The sequence below is a fragment of the Sabethes cyaneus genome, chromosome 3, assembly GCF_943734655.1.
Source record: "Sabethes cyaneus chromosome 3, idSabCyanKW18_F2, whole genome shotgun sequence".
In the NCBI taxonomy this organism is placed as follows: domain Eukaryota; kingdom Metazoa; phylum Arthropoda; class Insecta; order Diptera; family Culicidae; genus Sabethes; species Sabethes cyaneus.
Window position 1 is genome coordinate 18,334,026 of NC_071355.1, and position 20,648 is coordinate 18,354,673.

A 20,648-nucleotide genomic window follows, 5' to 3' on the forward strand; every position below is an offset into this window, starting at 1 on the left:
AGTTAGCTGAATAAAGTGTTCAGTAAAGTTAAAGAACAATAAATTCTAAGTAACTTTGCTGAAGAAATGAAAGTTCTATCTCTTAAGCTATAGCTGAAGCTATATAAAGTTTTTTAATCTGGGAGTGCCTAAAAAATTCGTTTTTTCTTTATATCTCCTTTCGTGTTTATTTCTCACAAGTCATGCCTTCTGAACACTTTCACATGCATGGAAAACGCACATTTTGTTTGAAGGAGTCAAGTTGCTATCTCCTTCGGTTCCGGAGCTACCGGCATTTTTTGTAAAAAAATACGCTTTTTCAAATGTCAATAACATAAAAACTGCTCAAAAACAGCAAATAAAATTTGGATAGATGTTTAGTAATATATTGGCCTCCGAAATTAATAGAGATCACATCGGTCCAGGCCGGCCCCTTTTTGCTAGACCGTATTGAATAATGAAGTAAAAATTACTGTTTTACTTACCAACATCACAATTTTCACGTTAATAGAATGGCTTGAAAAAGCGAAAATAAGTCTAAATGATTGTATATATACAATGATTAGTGTATATAATTAATAATGGTGTAACTTCTCAGAGCGATTCAAGTTTGCAAACTGGAATACCTCTAATGTTTGGTATTAACAAATCTGAGCACTGTAGCATCATACTAATTAAATCAATAGTTGTTTTCTCTCTCTCGAAAACGTTCGCGTATGTCTTTCTCTAACTTGCCTATATATCTTGGTAATTACTTCCTGTGCCTCTTCTGGCATCATCCCAATCGGAATCAGCTACAGTGGAGCCATGCATCAACATTTTGTGCCTTGACGACCGAGGGATCCACTGCTTCGAGGTACTTAAAGTGTAATTCTCATTTTTAACAACAATCAACAACAATCAAGTACAAAAGTTCCAATATTTGAAGACCACGTGTCAGTAGTAGCCCGATTTCAACGAGAATTACTGTTATATTTCCGGCGACCACAGTTAATTACAGCATTCATATCCCCTAAAATAAAAGGTTTTTCAGCTCGAATAAAACCAGAGCCACCTTCATAAGATGAATACAAATAATTAAGATAAAAACAAGTATTTAGATTTATTTCTGTTTTTTAATCCATTCTATTAACGTAAAAATTTTGATTTTGGTAAGTAAAACAGTAATTTTTACTTCAATATTCAATACGGTCTAGCAAAAAAGGGCCGACCTGCACCGATGTGATCTCTATTAATTTTGGAGGCCAATATATTACTAAATATCTATACAAAGTTTGATTTGCTGCTTTTGAGCAGTTTTTATGATATTGACACTTGAAAAAAGCGTATTTTTTTTACAAAAAATGCCTGTAGCTTCGGAACCGAAGGAGATAGCAAATTGATTCCTTGAAACAAAATGTGCGTTTTCCATGCATGTGAGAGTACTCAGAAGGCATGACTTGTGAGAAATAAACACCAAAGGAAATATAAAGAAAAAACAAATTTTTTAGGTACACCCCGATTAAAAAACTTTAAATAGCTTCAGCCCATCAACCATAAGTTGTAGAACTTTCATTTCTTTAGCAAAGTTACTCAAAATTTAATTTAATGGTAATTTAATTTACTGAACCCTTTACTCAGCTAACTTGAGCATTAAAAAAGTTTATGTTTTGCACTCGCTTACTATGATGGTCACCCTAATGTCATGTACACAAAAAAAATTTGAAGTTAAAATATCATATTTACTCCGGAGATACTATACACACTTAATCGGTTCGGTAAAATTTTACCGAAATCTAAACAGCAGAACGTTCGGTAAAATTTTTTATTGCACCAAACATTATTAATGATCTGTAAACGTCGATTGGCACCATCGAAATTTTTACCGAACTGTTCAGCTGTTTAGATTTCGGTAAAATTTTACCGAAGTCGGTGCTTTTTGTTGAGTGTGTATACCTAGGACTAACGGTTTTAGCGTAATTACTTTTGTCCACCTAGATTTGGGTTTCATCCCACGGTGGGGCGTATGAATCACGAGTTACTGCTTGCACTGCTTGGAAAGATTCCCTACGTACATCTGGCGAAAGTCAGTAGGCTGCGGTGGACAGGACACGTCGTAAGGATGTCGGACGAACACGACATTGTGCGACGAAAACACTTTTCTTTAACAACCGTACTGGCCCCAGAAACAGGGGGACGCAACGTCAAGATGGTTCGACCAGGCCGAAAGTATTTTACGACCTCTGAGAGGACTGGGAAATAGGCGACGAGTGACCCAAAAACAAATTGAATGGCGACGACTGCTTGAAACAGCATGAGCCACCTCGGCTCTAGGCTACTGACGACGACAACAACTGCGTTTTTGCAAAAATACATCTACATACATACATACAGTGGGAACATACACACTGAATTTTTTTTTTGGTTTTCAAATTCCAGTGAGGAAAATTCCCTAGGCACCCCCTCTAGCTACGCCAATGCTCTTCCATAAAACATTAGTCATCCAAGTAACATTCTAAGCTTTATGAATGCCTACAAGAGCGCTATAAAACAATTTACATAAAACCATGGTCAAAGCATTATCGTCTTCATTGTTTCCACATAAACGTTATTAAGAGCAAAATCTGCCTAGTAGGCCCACCCTTGCGAAGGTTCTGGAGAGCATAACGGGTGGCAACTAAAATTTTGGAATTTTTTCGCGGCCCTCATGCTCAACAACAAATGAGCTCAGAGAGAAATGAGAGTACCTATGTATGTGTTAGCTCTCTCTCCTCTTTTTGTTAATATTTTTTGTTTTATTTATGCTTGCCCAGTTTTGCTAAAAATGGCGTCAAAACAAGAAGCATTTCGGGAGCGCGTTGTACACTTATACGAGCTGCAACAGAAATCTCGGCAAAACGTATACGGTACAACGTTTAAAAACCAAATATGTTGCGGCTTCGACTGTTCACCATATCCTAAGATGCCCAACAACTATTTGCAAGCAAGGTAGTGAAAAACCAGCCAAAATTATGGACGCAGAAGGACATCGTTCTCTTTCTCGTTTCTTCAACAACAAGTCCTCTGGTTTGGCTATCAATTAAGATGCGCTAGAAGAATGTTTGAAGAAAATTTTGATCCCGTTTCTACAAAAACATCATGCAGATGGACAATACGCGTTTTGGTCGGATGGAGCATCATCGCATTACGCTAAAAAAAACACAATCGTTCCTGAATACCCATTCGATCTCATTTTAACCCACAAACCACGACCCGAAAAATCTGTCTCAGTGCGCCCAATCGAATATTTCTTCGGGATTTTGAGTTCCTTGGTGTACAACAATAACTAGAGAACCACGAATTGAAACAGTTGATTGGTAGAATCAAGAGAGCCATTCGCAAATCTGACATGACGGCCGTACAACGCTCCTGTTTCGACGTCAAACGAAAGCTTCGCCGAACAGCCGATTACGGACCGTTTTCAAATGTACACTAATTTTTTTTTTCAACAATGGATAATGTATCTTTAATTTCGGTGAATCAGATCTTCTCTATGTATCTTTGTCTTTTTTTGACAGCTTGTTGAAAAAATTCCAAAATTTTAGTTGCCACCCGTTAGAGAAGTTCTGATATATGTGATGTTATACTGTTCTATAAAAAGCTGTGTTGCTTGGGGGATATGCCAATTTTGCGCATCAAATACGATTTATTAGCATGTATATATGTACGTAATGCTGATTTTTAACTTTTTTATACATATAAAAATGCTAGCTGGGCATATTGCATATTCTAGTATTTCTAGTATTTGCAGAATGAAAGTTATTATCAATCGGGTTTCCTGTCACAAGAAGCAACTAAAATGATTTTGCTAAAAATTAAGATTGACTAACTGAATATATTTATTTTGTTAAAACAACCAGTTTTCGAAAATTGCACAACTTCAGTGGCGCGTTGATTTTATCCACCTATCATATCAATATGCGCGATAAAATTTAATGCGCACATGCTGCAAACGAACTAACACTGCTCAAAAATCACTATTTATTCTATCCCATTATTCTGTGTGATATTTTACGAACGAACTTTCGTTCGTTCTGGTGGAACTCATAATTTTATAAGCAGTTTTATTAAATTGGTCATGAAAACCACTATACGAACGTAATAAAACTTGGAATTGTTTCTTGGGAAATCCCCAACGAACGCTTGCTTTTGACGTACTGAGTAACCAAATTGATTGTCCAGATTGGCGCTCAATTCTCTTCGATTCTTCCAGAATAGGCTCGATTGCGATTGGCAAACTTTTCCTTCCCAACCCGTTAATCTCGACAATGTCTGCTATTTCTCACTGTAAGTCATAGAAGTGTATTTGCATGTTGAAAAGTTTTAACCAGTTAAAAAAAATCTGTATCTAGTTTTCGATTTTCACGTAACCAGAGACCGTTTCAAAGTTAGCATAAGACAACTAACATTGGTAATAAGCATCCAGTATGTACACTTTTAGACGTAGTAAATGAATAATTCGTTTGAGCTTGTTTACGGTTCAAACACCCGTCATTGATATCTGCGATTTCAAAAGCAGTTTTCAAACTAGCAACGTCTACTCAAATAATTGCGATTACGAGCGCATTTTTTTCATTGTGCATTGTAAAGATTGACTTGCTGACATGTTATTAATAGAATCTAGCAAAATGCAAAACCTGTAGCGAAAATCTATGGCTATGGACTGCATCCAATAAGAACCCATTTGCGGGTAGAACCACTGAATCCAGATTTAGCTGGTGACCGTCGTGGTTAATATCGATCTATCTGAAGGCCGAATTCGTTGGTTGCGTTTGTTATTCAACTGGTTCAACTGTTCAAGTGTTATTCAACTGGAACAAATTTGGTTAGATTGCTGTTATTTGACAGCAAATACCAGGTTGATGAATGAATTCGATGTGAATTGAGTTGAAAAGGAACTATGACACATTCCATTCTTTATTCCCTAATGTGAACACGGATTTCTTGAATCAATTTGTTTTTTCAATGCAATAATTTGAGGCTTAGTGAGCTCTTATTGCAGTTTTCGTAACCATTTGGCTCTGAATCTTCCTCACTTGTATCTGTACACGATAAACAAAATCTAACAATCTGCCAATTTTTATTAGGATTTTAATGAAAATATTTTCAAATTTTTTTAGCACATGCTATAAATAACTTCCCTTGTGGGTATCTCAATGACAAACATCTTAATTATCACTCTCATCAAAATAGCCCATAACGTTTCTATTAAAATACCATTTCCAGCGAAAGCATCTCGTTAGGATGTGTCCCACCGCCGCCCCCACGCAGCATCCAACACAACAACAACAACAACAACGGCGAGACACGTCCGAACGCTGATATCAATCACATTAGCATGATTTAATTTGGGAATATTTTTCCTTCCGGACCGAGAGAGAGAGAGTGGAAAAAGGTTTCCGCAATTCTATTTTAATTAGAAAATTTCGACCTTGGTCTTCATCGCTTCCCCCCTTGTTTCAGGCACATCATTTTACGAACGTGACCTGATTTGTGAGAAATGGCCACCACGCTTTTGGACGCACAAACGCGGTCGGTGGACGCGGCAGCAGCCAGCGCCAGCGCCAGCGCCAGCGGCGTGAAATATGAGGCCATTCATAAGCACATTACGTAACGGCTATTACTCACTCTTGAAAACATTTCCCCACTCGGGTGGCTTCTCCTCTCAGCTTCGCAGTTGTAATCAGCTTCGCAGTTCCTCTGCCTCGACGACGACGACGACCAACAACCGACGACCGTTGCGGGCGCGCTTTGGTTTTATTTTACTCGTTTCTTTTTAGATATATTTTTAAACGCGCAAAACGCTTGCCACTTGCAGCACCAACTACGGTTGAGGCCTTCAGCCTTGCTTGCTTGTATCTAGTCGAAAGAAGCACTCGGATTTTACGCCGCGCTCGCTCTGGCCACTTTGGTGTTGTGGGCTATTCCCCAAACTCCGAAAAAGAAATGGTATTATCTAATAATGGACGCCTTTCAAGCTACACTTTCGTTCAGCTACCAGAGCAGAGCCAGCACTGCGTTCAGCGTTGAGGGAATTCTGATCTTTTTACTTTCTAACAGCCCAGCCAAAGACCGTGCACTCAATTTAACACAAACACAGTCTGCAACTGCTACCAATTCGTATCCCTTTTGGGGAAATGGCGGGAAAATGCACTGGAAACTTGCAACTCACTGATAACGATGTTTTCTTGTGCTTCGGTTCGGCACAGTTTTTTTTTCGTGCACAGTCCTATCAATAGGAACACTGACAGCAGAAGCAGCAGCAGCACGTGGTAATGAAATTTTCGTTTGGATGAAGTCTTCTGCGCCTCCTGTGTGTTCCGTTGTCAAGGCACCCGTAGAGTTAAGAAACAACAACGCAGAAAAAAAGCTCACTTTGTAAATTTCTTCCTTCTCGCAGCTAGAAACTGGACTCGCACTCGGACGACGTCGAAATGGACGAAAAATTGGCTCCTTCTGCTCGGTAGAACAGATTGCAAACTGAACTGAACTGACTGCTCGTAAAGGGGTGGCGAAGGCGAGCAGAGAAAGACAGAAAGAGAGAGAAAGCAACAAAAAAAACTACCCCCGATGGGAATGCAGTGCAGAGCAGTAGAGTGGGGGGTCCTGTTCAAATTTGCACCGAACACTTCTGCTGTAGCGGCAGTATAGGTACTGAACAACTGCGTGCAGCCAAATCTACCCGAGGCAAGTGCGAAGTTGATTGCAATACGAAGTACTGCTGCAGCAGCAGCAGCAGCAGCAGCAGCAGCTCTAAAGCCATTCAGACAATGTTTTCGCATTTTCTGCCTGTGCACTGCACACTGCCTTCGAGGGGTAAGAAGTAGTGGGAGGGGGTGTGTACCGAGTTTGATTGCCTGTCACCGGTCTTGCCCTGTCCTGCCCCTGCCTTGTGCTTCCAGCGACCGCGTTCAGCCCGTTCAACCGGCTATACCCAGTGGCTCAGTTTTATTACACCTTGGCATTTGTTTTTATTTTTTCTCCTTCTTTCATTTCTGCGTGCTGCGACGTGCTGATTGCCGGGCTAGCCGCCACAGACAGACGAAACTTCGGCGGCTGTCCCGGTTTTGTCTGTCCGTCTGTCGGTCTGTCCCTCTACATAGGAGGTCTGTGGTCTGGTCGTATTATGAACACACTGTTTCACTATGTCGGCCGGCTCTTTTCTTGTCGAGTGCCTCCTCTCGCATACCGACCGATCTATCAAACGCATATTGACGTAATCATCAATCCCGGCACCGGGAGGCGAGCGAAGCGAGGGTTGCACGCACGAACGGATAGATTACGGACGGCGAACATTCCTAGCTGCACCGCATTGCTTCGAAATTACGTACGTACGGGGTTTTATTTGTCTCCGGCGCTGCGGCACGTTTCTTCGATAAACTTTAGCCAAGTTAGAACGAAATTGACGCGCGCGTTTCGACATACTTCGGAACTTTTAAGGCCTCCCCGACTCGACTGTATTACTTAGTATTTATTCTTCATAATAAAACCGGAATTGCCGCGAGTGTTTCACAGCGGAGCTGTGTTTTTTTCTTCTTCTGTAAACTGTAATTGTCGAAAAAAAACTGAACCATCCTGGTTACGCGACCGACGAGCGATCGGAAAACAGACTAAGCTGACAATGAGCTCGTGCTCGTAAATGAAAACTTTGGCGAAAATTTATGGCCTTCCGCTTCTAAGACCGGCCGAACGAAATGCTAATGGCTGTGCGTGCAGCGGAACTTTGTTTTATGGTGAAAAGGAACTTTGTCGAAAAAAAAAGCGAGTCAATAATTTTCTCACTCCGTGCTATAAATTTAACCGTTTCGAAGGAGAGATTTAAGCGATTGTTGAAATTTAAGGCACACATCCAGCTTGTTTATTTCAGTCTAATTGATTGCAGCTAATGTTATTTTAATTTGGAGGCATGCATAATAAGCCCAGTTGTTTTTCAATTATGCTTTTTATTGTTTCTGTTGTATCAGCTTACAAATAGTTCTCGTATACCACAGGGTGTCAATTCGGGGGTCACTACTATTCTGTACCTATATAAACCGCGCAGCGTCCGTATTCAATGAAGTTGGAAGGTTTTTTTCTCTGATGACCCGAAAATCTATCTTGTAGTTAGACAAATTGTGGACTGCAGAATGTAACAGGAACTCCTGGACTTGTTTAGTAACTGGTGAGTAAGGAAGCAATAGGACACCGCCTCTTGTTCCTGATAATAAATAACCGAAGTAGGTGCTAGTGTTTTATCACGCGCCATGCGTGAGAGTATGCTTGAAACTATCAATGTTTCCCTGTTGAATACAACAGATGCCGTTACTTTGTAACGCATATTGTACATTTCGGAAGCAGCTCAGTTTTGCGCGACAATAAATTTACTCAACGCAGCAACCTGATTCTCTCATGCATCTCAGTTTCCTTTGTGTTTATCGTTAATCACAATATAATGTTCCGATTTTGTCAGCTCCCGATTTTGTCTACCTCCGATTTTATCAGCTTTTTATCCCGATTTGGTTTATAAAACGTTTTAGCCTATTCTGATTCTCTGGGGAGAGTTTTTGAATAAAATGATGCCTTCTTGCGAGTAATTACTCGGTGTCAAAATTAAGGTATTTTTATAGTAAAAGTTCTACAGTTCATAAACAAGCAAAGAAACAGCTATGCTATATTCAGCAATGTTGTGTATTTTTACTATTTGTGCAACTTTGTTAAACAGGAAAAAGTAATACAACAAAAAACAAAAAAATCTAAAATGGAAAAACTGATTTTAACGATTCATTTATGACAATTAGGATTTTTCTATCTTTGCTGAAGAGATGGAAGGTTTCTGTCTTCAGCAAAATTTCTGTAACGATATGCTGTAACACTTTGCAGAACACATCTATGTGTTATATTGAAACTGAAAAAAATAATTTTTTATTGCACTTTTAGGGGGATTAGTTAAAATTTTAATTCCGCTGGACGACAGAACTTTTAATTTCAAGAAACTCTTCCAAAGGTTTCAAAAACCTAAAGCCAAGTTTCCCCGTTTAAAGCTAATACGCCCCAAAAAAGATTCTGGACCAGTGTGCTGTGCCCGGTTGATTGAGCTTTCGGTTGACCAATTGAAGGTTAAAATTTAGTTTTTAGTAGAAGTCTTCGATATTGCAAGGTTTTAAGTTTTGAATTTTCAAAAAATTTTCGAAAAAAATAGTTGGTAAACATTGTTTTTATTTATTGCGCTCATGTTGCGAAATTTAATTTTTTTGAATTGAAATGTCGCAAACATATTCAGCTGCTGGCTCTCGAACGGTATCAAATCACTTTTCCGGGTTCTCGGATGAACGGTAGTAAGTTGCTATGGAGAGGTATAGGAAAAGTTCGCTTTTTTATCAAAATTAGGCAGAAGTCATGAAAATTAAGTATAACAGAGTAGCTGTACCACAAATAAAATAAGATTAGTGATTGTTTTTCAAGTAGGTAAACATAGATAAGGGAGGAATTTTGATTTTACTACCGCTAGAAAAGCGCCATCTCTAGAAAAGCAACGGTTCGTATGGTGTCCTATTGTTTAACTGTAACTCATTTCCCTAGTATCCAGTCGAACAACGCACGACAGCTGACTAAATTATGCGGGCTTCGTTCATGTCCATAACTGACCGATCTTGTTAATGTTATCATTTAATCATCTAGTACCATTTTATTATCTAATATATGGGTCATTCCATCTCAAACGTACACAAAAATCGAAAAAATTGGAACCGACCATCAGCGATTTCAACCAAAGTTGGCATAATAGTTCATTCCGACTCTACAACCAATTTCCCAAAGTTGTATGCCGATTGATCAATCCCCCTAGCAGTGGCGCTACTATCTTTTTTACAGGTTTTCAAAGAAGACGTTTTTTGAGTTCAAATATTTCTGAAACAGTTTGATGTGAAGACGTTCCAATAAACTTTTTCGATGGATTTTTGGCCGCGCAACCGAATGATGTTATCAGTTTTTATCTAATTTGTCAAAATCATACATTTTTTTCCGATTTAAAACGAAAAATGCGAATATCTCAAGACACCCCTAATTTTATTTTTAAACAAATATGCTCAAAATGTTTGCCAGAAAATTCTACACAAGAATCACATAACTAGAAAAAACAATATTGGAAGTTTGGGAGATACGGTGTTTTGATTATCTGGGGGGCGTAATTTTAACTGAATTGTTAGCGAAAGTATGTTTAAACACGTCTACCTGAAGTTTCCGGACATTTTCATGACTAAAATGCATTTTAATGAAAAAAATTCATTTTCAGCATAGAATCAGCATAATAAATTTTGATGTTCTGGATTCTTTTGTATAACTATACCTATAAAAATGGATTTCTGTCTGTCCGTGTGTTCCTTATAGAATCGAAAACTACTGAACCGATCGGCGTGAAAATTTACATACAGGGGTTTTTGGGCCCAGGGAAGATTCATATGATTGTTAGAGACCCCTCTTCCTACTAAGAGGGGTGGCTCCCATACAAATGAAGCACAATTTTCTGCATAACTCGAAAACTAATCAAGCAAATGGAACAAAATTTGACATGTGGGTGTTTTTGGAGGCATGATTTTTTTCTATGGTGAATTGAGACCCCTTTAATAGTGGGGCGGCTCCTAAAGATCTAGTTATTGAATTCTAGTGTGATTTACGGTGCCGCATGGTAAGTTTTTGTTTATGGACAAAACTGGCCACTGGTCTGGGTGTTCCCGGAAGTCCCCGGAACCTTGTCCTTATATAACCAACGTGGCGCTAGGTTGTTGATCTGACTGTCAGTGATCTAGTTTTTAAGTTCTAGCGTAATTTGAGGTGTCGCATGATAAGTATTTGTTCATGTTCGATACTGGCTATTTTCCACAGCGATAACTTAATCCCAAAACATTTCCGGTTAGTCCCAATACAGCGTAAAACTCCTAAAATGGTCGGCAATGGGCATATGTTGCATAAAAAATCAATACCGGCTGTGTTTAATATTCATTTTGGAAGTGTCATTAAAGATTTTTATTTACTTTACATGAACAATCTGCCCTTTAAAACTTCAAAAGGGCGTAATTCAAAAATTCGTCGATCAATTTTTTTAAAAATTGGCTCAGAGGTGTAGGATGGTAATACAAACCAACTGGTATTTTCCGTTTAAATAGCCTATTTTATTTTTAAAACGGTATTTTGAACACCGTGCTGATAACAGCATTTAAAAGGTCAAGCACACAATTTTAATATATATCATAGTAGACATGTGAGCGTTAGCGTCATTTGAGGTCATAGTCACAAGCTTATAACAGTAATAATTTGGGACAAGTCAGTAAAATTTAAGACTGCTTAAGGACAAGGTCATCAGAGTCCATTTATGGCAGTCAGTATGGTACCGAATATCACCCTTCCCTTCCCTTCTTCAGTGTACCAACATGCTTCCATAGACTCGGGAAATCATCATAAAAAAATAAAATTACTTCAACAAACCTGCTAGCCGTAATCAGATCTTGCAACTCGAAGCACTAAACATTGCATTCTATAGGTTCTATTACTTTTTGGGGCATAACTTACAATAAATACTGAGATTTCTACCCAATTAAAATTCATCACTATATTTTCACTATTTCGCCGTCGATTTTTCATTAATTTTTTTCGGCCGTTCTATTCATCACATCACTCACGAAACTTAACTTGAAACACAGAAAACTTGAATTTACCACCCGAACAGTTATCTGGTGAGATATTATAATTATTTTGCCCCAACTGTTCACTTGAAATGATATGAAAAACTTTACTTCGTTTCGATTGCAATTCCGAATCTGCGACCGTCGTTGTTGATACGTTACCAAGGAAACGGGAGTGATGCCATATTTACGTTGAGCATGAAATTATCCAATAATTTTCGTTTTTAAGTTAACCGTCGTAAAGTGTCGAAAATATACTTATAAAATTCTCTGATAATAAAATTCACCATAAACAACATTTTATGTAATAGAATTACTGTCGGAACAGTCCACAGCAAAAATGGATACACGATTCTACGTTTCATAATTGTTCATAACAGATTATTACCTACTGCTAGCAACTCAGCATAAACTTAGCATAAACAAAACGATAGTGGAAACAAGTACTGGAATCAGTAAAAAAAGTAGCTGGTCTCTGACGACCTTCACCTTAAGAAAGCACCTTAATGATTAAAATGCGTTCGGGCTGATTAAAATGTGTTCCAGTGCTTAAATTTTTAATGTAAAAACTCAGAAGTTTAAGATAATAATAGTGACTTCCAGTGGTAACAGCTTGGAAAATTAAAGTTAACAAGAAGATTACTTACTTTAGCAGCCGAGAGCCGGGGTGGCTCTTGCCGTATAAGAATTCCTCTCCATTTTACTCGGTGCTGGGCCACTCGTCGTAAATTCGTTGCGCGTCTCGACACACGTAAATCGGGTTCAACCTAGTCAAGCCATTTAGCACGTTGGGCCTCTCTATTGCTGGCGCCGGTGGGGGTCTTGAAGAGAACGGATTTCACTGCACAGTCGTCAGGCAACCTTGCGACGTGGCCGATCCACCGTAATTTTCCAACTTTCGCCAGATGTACGATGGGAATCCCTCCAAGTAGTGCCTGCAACTCGTCGTTCATACCGCTATGCCACTCTTCGCTTTCCGTTTGTACTCCGCCAAAAATAGTCCGCTACACCTTCCGTTCAAATACGGCAAGCAAACGTATGTCTTCCGTAAGCAAAGTTACTATCCCAAGTTTGTTCGTTTTTAGTCTGGCGTAGATTGCCTCCGCCTCGCCGTCCCAAGGTTTCTAGTAATGATGTCGAGGTCGTCTGCAAAGGCTAGCAGTTGGCTACTATTGCTGAAAATCGTCCCTCTCGTTTCGATGCCCGCTCACCGGATCACACCTTCAATAGCGACATTGAATAACATACAGGACAGTCCATCGGCTTGCCGCAACATTCTGCGCGATTCGAAAGGATTCTAGAATGACCTCGAAACGCGCACGTAGCACATCACTCGCTCCAGAGTAGCTTTGATCAACCGCTTCAGTTTGTCCGGTAAACAGTATTCATGCATTATCTGTCATATCTGTTCGCGTTCAACTGTATCGTATGCTGCTCTGAAATCCACGAAATCCAGTTAGTCAACACATCACTTATAATAAGGTAAAACAATCAGTAGAGATACGACTACACTGTTTAAAATAGGTTCCTTTCCCTACGTCGTTATTTGACAATTGTTATGCAAACATTTAGCGCAACTAATTGTTGATGCATCAAAAATTACAGAACTTAAAAGTTTATCGAGAACAATTCATTAGAGTGAGTAACGCTCCATCACCATGGTTAACGCTTGAAAAACTATATCATTTTCCAAAAAACTGCGATTAAACAGTTACAGCAAACATAAATTACAGCAAAGCTAAATAAGGTGGCTTCATGAAATAATCTCTACCCAAATTTGAATCGACTGGACGGTGGGTAGGATGTATATTTTCGCTCCATTTCTGGCTTCTGGGGCCGACCGTGACCGAGACGCTGAAAATCCGGCCAAATAAACTGCGTGTTTTGGTCTCGAGCAGCCAAATGATATTGCTGCTTGTTAGCTCTTTACTGCCCATAATCGCATATCAGTCCCATCATAATTAATATTATGAAATACGGCATATTTTTTGGATAATTCCATGTAGTAGAAATAAATGTGAGTAATTTCTGTGTATTCCATCCATTAAGCATCATTTATAGTATGCTAGAGCGTTTCAAAGTTTCTTAAAAAGTCTTAGTGATGACTTGTGAGGCAATATGTATAGAACTGTATAGAAGATTTTTAGATCAAAAATATTTTTATCAATTTCTGAGATGGCGTTTTTTGGAAAATCGATTTTTAATTTTTAAAAAGCTTTCAATTCAGTGTAGAAATTTATTGTTATTTTTTTCACTACTTTTTTATGAAAATTCAGAATATTTTCTAAAAGTCACTCATAGATCATTTCTCTGCAGGTCCTATCCAGCTTTTTCCGAGCCATAATTTTTGACATTCCAGTAATACATCGCACGTTTTGTTTCCGTACGTTCCTTTGGTTTTACGGTGAACATGCGAAAGAAAACGTGCGATGTATTACTGAAATGTCAAAAATTATGGCTCGTAAAAAGTTGGATAGTTTTTGAGTTACATTTTTTGTTAAAAAAATATAATAAAATTACGCCCTTTACAAAAGTTAGTCTAGACCAATTTTGAAAAACCTAGGTATACAAAGTTGTTTATTTACATGAACTCTACACACACAAAGTTTCTTTGAATTCTGAGACGTTTGGTTGAGTTGGCATGAAATCGCTCAAGATTTACTAAAAAATAACATATCAGTCTCTAACCTTGTTTTTTCAATGAAATTCCTAACAAAATTAAATCAGCGTAGTGGAAATTAACTGTGCGGTCAGCGATCCTAGCCTGACAGCCAACGAGCTATTAGACTATGGAAATGGTCATTTTCAGGTTCCCAATTCCCTACCGGTAAAGATAATGCACTGTAACAAATCGCATAAAGCATCACTTGACAACGCTATTAAAATGGCGTTTCGAGTGCCTTTTGCCGGATCTGTTCTGCCTAGCCACGCATGCGTGGATAAAATTCGTTTAACTTTACGTTTTTTTGTGCCGCGAATTAAGAACTGTTTTCGGTTGCAAGCAGTTCAGTCATACAAAAGTGGCTCTATTGTAAGGAGACTTCGCAAGACGCGATCCGTATACAAATTGTGCAGTAATAGAGTAATGAAGGAGAATTGTTCAAGAAGGCCGCCCCCAGGGACCTAATTTCCTCCAACCTCTACGAGGTTTCATTATCTGATTCGGCTGGAGAATCAGAAATTGACAATATAGACAGACCATCTTTTGTCATTATTGGAGAATATAAAAAGAGGAAAGAACTTTCTTCCAATAGACTTCCAAAGGAAGATTTTAAGATATCCTCTGAAGTGGACTAACAATGGAGATTAGTAAATGCTAGTCAACTATACAGTTGATAAATTTCATAACGCAATTTCTCCTGTCTAAACGTAGATATGGCAAGAGTAGGTTACTGCCCTGTCTTGATAGTCTATTTAAATTTAACAAAACTACAGTACTATTTTGATATGTTACCAATATAATCATTAAATACATCCAGCAATTTATTCGTAATAATACATTGGCTGAACTAGCCACTGGACCCGGCAATTTTTTCGACCATATTCTTGCGTATTATAATGATCAAATTAGATCTAAACAACATTTCAAAGAAAAAGTTAATCACAAGTACTTTGCTCATTTAAATCAACTACACAAAATATGTCTGTGCCCAAACAACAGAAAAGCTATTACTCATTCACGCAACTATCAACCCCGTTCCAACCGTTCATAATAACGACGACAACGACGACAGTGACCGCTTTATGCTTTGCTTTCCCCATTTGGTTGTGTTTTATGTTCTTCTGACTTGCATCATTCGCTTTTAATTACAATTCTCCGAAATATCAGTCTCGTCATTGAGTGGATCGAGTATAGGCAAAAGCTGGTGGTTTTTTTTATTACGGCGACCAAATAAATTGCCAAATACTGGGTAAAACCGCAACAAACGGGTCCGTTTTATCTGTGTCTCGTGCGTGGCAAGCAGCAACGTCAGGCCAGCCATAGCCATGATCGCTCGGTCGGTCGGTCGGTCGCTCGTGGTACCTATCATATGTTGGCGCTTGAACCACAATCATACCGGCCACGGTCTTTACACGGAACGGATTGTGTGTGGACAATCCAGCACGAAACCGGTGGCAAACCCCCACCGCATAGCGACCATCCATATCGTCGTTACGTTGACCTCCTATAGGCCGCCCCCCAGTCTACGCGCCATGCGGCGGTGGCGGTCAGCTGATTCCGCTCCGAACTGGTTGGCTGGCTTGAGTTGTTGCTGTGCATGCGTGCGCTTTACTAGACTAAACCATGTACGACGACAACGACAACGAGTACTTGCCTGTGTTTACTTTACGTAAACAAGGTATGCATTGCGTTGCAACATCAAGCATGTCTTTCGAGCGGGTATGAAGGGAAAAATGCTCGGTTACAGATATAATTATTACTGTTACCAGGTTGTTATGACTGGTTCGGTAAATTCCCCGGTTTTCGAAAGGAGGCTCTCATTTTAGAAAGAGGACAAACTTTTTAGTGATTACTTCCTTAAAACTGGTATGTTAATGTGTATGATAAATTTCATTCCATTCAACTCTTTGAAACCAAGGAAAAGTAAGAAATAAATTTACACTCCCAACGAACTATTTAAATTTCAATTTCGTACCGGATATCCGGATATGTGACTATCACTAAGTCGTCAATCTGGATTGGCTTTACCGGGTAATGCCACTTTGTGCGCCGACTTATCGATGGCAAGCACTACTGCAGCCATCTTTTCCAAAAAAGGTTGGCGGAGATCTGCGAAGTTCTCCAGCTATTGGTCTTCATAGCGAGGCTGTCGTTGTACAGCACAAGAGGTTTTGAACCACTGGATGATCACAACAAAAAATGATTGGTCGTTAGTGCTTCTTTCTCTCCATCTTCGACAGGTATGTACGTGTGAAGGGGTGAGTTGATAGTCTTCTCAATCTCTATCAATTTGTTCCTGGGTACTTCGTCTGAGGGTAGCCTGGGAAGCTTTATCTGGTATAACATCTTCTTTACCGATTTCACCAATCTCTCCCAGCTTCCACCCATGTAGGGACTGCTTGGAGGCAAGAAAGTCCCTTTAGTCTCTGGTATCACAATTTACTCTGGTCTATGGAACGCAAAGCTTCACGAAGCTCACGTTTCGCTCCAACAAAATTCGTTCCACGATCGGTGTATATCTCTACTGGAGTTCCTCTCCTGGCTATGAAGTTTTATCCGTGCGTCTACCAACAACTACTAGGATCGGGTCAAAGTAATCGATAACGGCATAAGCAAAGGGCCGGGTGTATCCAGTGAGTCTTGCTGGCAGAAGATCTGCCATTAAGGGTGGTTGCGGACTAGCCCTAGCATTCTTGCAAGCCTGATAGGCTTGCAGGATCTTGTAGCAAACACTACGAAGCCTCAGAATGTGATATTTTTTGGCCCAACTCGTTAACTACAGTTTTGTACTTGAGATGATGGTACCGTTCGTGAATCGATTGTACGACGCAAGTAGTAACCGGATGTTTCCTTGGCAGCAGGATAGTATGAATATTAGATGGTTCAATGAATTCACAACCAGTTGCTCTTTCACGCATACGCAGTATACTGCCGTTCTCATCCAGGATGGGCGACAGTTTGTAAATAGGGGCTATCTTTTGAAAGCGATGCAGTAACGACAATTCTTCGGTGAATTCCTCCAATTGCGCTTGTCGATAAATAAAGTTTTCTACTTCGAAGAGCTCCATCTGCTCGAGGATACCGATCGTAGGTTGGCATTGGTCCGAATGAGCTTCCGCCACTTAGAGAATTTAGAAAAATCGGTGAAAGTATCACGGGCAACGTCTGTACGTTTATTGATAACTTCATCTCGTTAGTAGTTGAACCATGATCCATCAGCTGGGCTGGCCATGCTGGTCGCTGTTGCCACAAGAAATCAGGTCCTCTAAACCATCGACTTAATGGCGAGATCTCAGGAGTCTTCTGCCACTTCATTCCTTCATCAGCTACATTCAACTTTGTCGGTACCCAAAAAACACTCCATTAACTCAGTCTTCTCCAGAATTTCGCCAACCTTTGGCCCGACAAATTTGCTGTATTTTCTATGACCTCTGACCGTAGCTCAGCACAGTACATCCCTCGAGTCAGTCCAGAAAAACCGTTTTCGCACTGATACTTGATGCGATTGGGTATGAAATGGGGAAGGCAAATGAGGAGCGTCCAATATAGCTCTAGCTATCCCAAGCCCCTACCTAGCGCCTCCACGTGGCCATACCTGGTAATGCTCTATTGAGTAGTCAAGCTAGGAGGTGCGATACTGGGTGGTTCCCGGCTGCCTGATCTCATAATCGAGGTTTTGGGCAGACGGCGGAGCCACACGACCCAGCTAGCCAGAAGTCGTATTTGCTATAACTAAATAATTCGTATATAATGGCAAAATAATTCAGAGTCGCACTATATTTTTTTGCTGTCTTAGGCCATATAAGGTGCTAATCTTGGATTCAGTTAGATGTCACGCATAGTCACTTGAAAATTTCAATTTCCGAGAACTGTACTACGAAATACATCTGCAATAAAGAGATTTCAATTTTAAATTCCGTTTGTTGTAATTGAAACTCAATTTACCTTTGCTTTGACGAATAGACTTGTAAAGGTCTATCTTGTAGAAACTTTTTCATATGCACCCACACTTGATAGCACAAAGAGAATTTGTTTACATTTAAGAAACCAACAATTAGTGCAGCCAGTTGAACATTAGTTTCTCACTATTTTCGTCACTGAGCCCAAACAAATGTTTCAATGCGAGTTGGCATTTTATTGTTATTGATCAATTCAATATTTAAGCAACCATTAATACGTTCTGGCGTTATTTTAATTAATGAAATAAGGGATATAAAAACTTCGACGAAAAATGTTAAACGGCAACTTTGATATAGCAAGCGAGAATAACTGGATATGTTGGCACAGACTGTTGGATGTTGTCGTATATTGGTTTGTGCGAATGTGAATTTGTGTACGAAATATTCCGTAACAATATATACGATACTAATTTGAACATTTAAATGGCACATCGATTGGTGATGCCGTACACATGTATGGGTAGAGTGGTAAACCCAGAACCGCAGTCTATGTTTAGAATATGCTTTGCTGAGCGGTAGATTTTTCGCTTGCAACCTTTTATTCGTTATCCAACACCTCTTTCAGCATGGTGAAGGTGGCACAGTGTGTTAAGTTTATGAATAACACGCTTTCATATCGGGATCGAGCCTTGGGATTTAAAATAAATTTAGTCAACAATATTATAAATAAAATATGTCTAAACATGATCATAGTAGAAAATATAGCACAACGCACCAAATATGCAATAACGATAAAAAATAAATCCTGTGGCAGGTTTATAAACCTTTTCAATTTTTTACTACCGAACTCTGTCGTATATCATACCAAAGTAAATTAGAACAGATGTATTGAAAAACTCGTATATCTTTTGGTTATAAATCATAATAAAATCGGAAAAGTCATATCTCTTAACACCATTTATACATAAATAGCCTCCACTTTGGTCCGTATGTGCCGTTTCTGTGCATTATATTCGGTATTATTTAATCCGTATATTTGTACATATGTAAAATGATATTCCTACCAAATTGCTAACTGGGGATCTTGTTAACAGGTAAGCATTATGCTAAGTTATTTTCATTATTTTTTTTCGTTTTAGCTTATGAAGCATTTCCTGCTATATAGTGAAAACTTTGGCCAATACGAGTGTTAATACTGCACATGGATATTGGATACCAGAAGAAAAAATTAAATTAATTGTTAGAAGCACTTACGGAAACTAAAAGGACGCAACTCTATTCCATTCGAAGGACTGCTGGTGAGATTGTTCTATTTTTACCCATATATACCACATTTCATAAATAAACTAGAATCGGGAAGAGGGAGGGACCATCAGAGCACTTGTTTGAAGCGGTGGGCCTACGGAGAGTGAAACAGTCAACTTTCTAGGGTTAATCGACTAACAACACATCGTGAATAATGAGCGGGCTCTTCTCCCCACCTGATGGAGCCATTCTGCATTAAGACGGTTTATTCAACGATTGACTCAGGTGACTTAGCCCTTGCAAGGAGATTCTCCAAATCCCTGGTACGTGTAAGTGATGTTGCTTATCGACCAATTCCCTTTTGGCCCTTCATACAAGAGTTGGGAAGCATGACTAATCGTTGAATATGTTCAACTCTTTTTGACATAATAGGCTCATTGCTATAAACGGATGTTCTACTAAGGCAGGTGGTAGTACCATATATTCATATATTCATGATACTTGATGCGATTCTTCAATGTAACTTGCCAAACGCGTTCTAATCACTGCCGCTTGAAGTTCTAGTCGTGGAACCGAGACGTATTTCAGGGGGTTTCTGACTCAACCTTGTTTCGTACATCAATCCACGCTTTCCATTTGGCAAATAGTTAATCGGATAATGACTCATTCCAGCCTGTTTCCATTCGCCAGATCTCTTGAACAAGAACTTTTAAGTACATCAGTACATTTGCGAGAAGTACCGTTCGTCCATTTGGCATATTTGAATTGTAGAACACAAATTCTGTACTGCAACGCCGAAATCTACAATGGTTTGCAGTTTCTCGGCTTCCGGAGGTGGCATCATTTTAACCCTATTCACCATCGTTTCAACAATAAACTCCGGGTTTCCGAAGAGAGTTTTCAAACGGTTCCTTATTACCGGGACGTTCTGGATGTTCTTTCACGAGCTGCGATGAACCGTGACCAATCTTTTGGATCTCCGCCAAACTTGGGCAGATCTTTTACAGTCTGTCTAGCTGCCAAATGTCCACTCTTCAGTGATGGAACTACAGAACCGTTGCCTATTGGTCGTTGAGAGGTACCCACATTCGCGCGGGACGTAGATGTTATCCTTCCAGGTTGTGGGATACCGTGACTGAAAGGAGACGAAGGCGCTGGTGCTATTACTGTCGCTTGTTACTCCTGCTG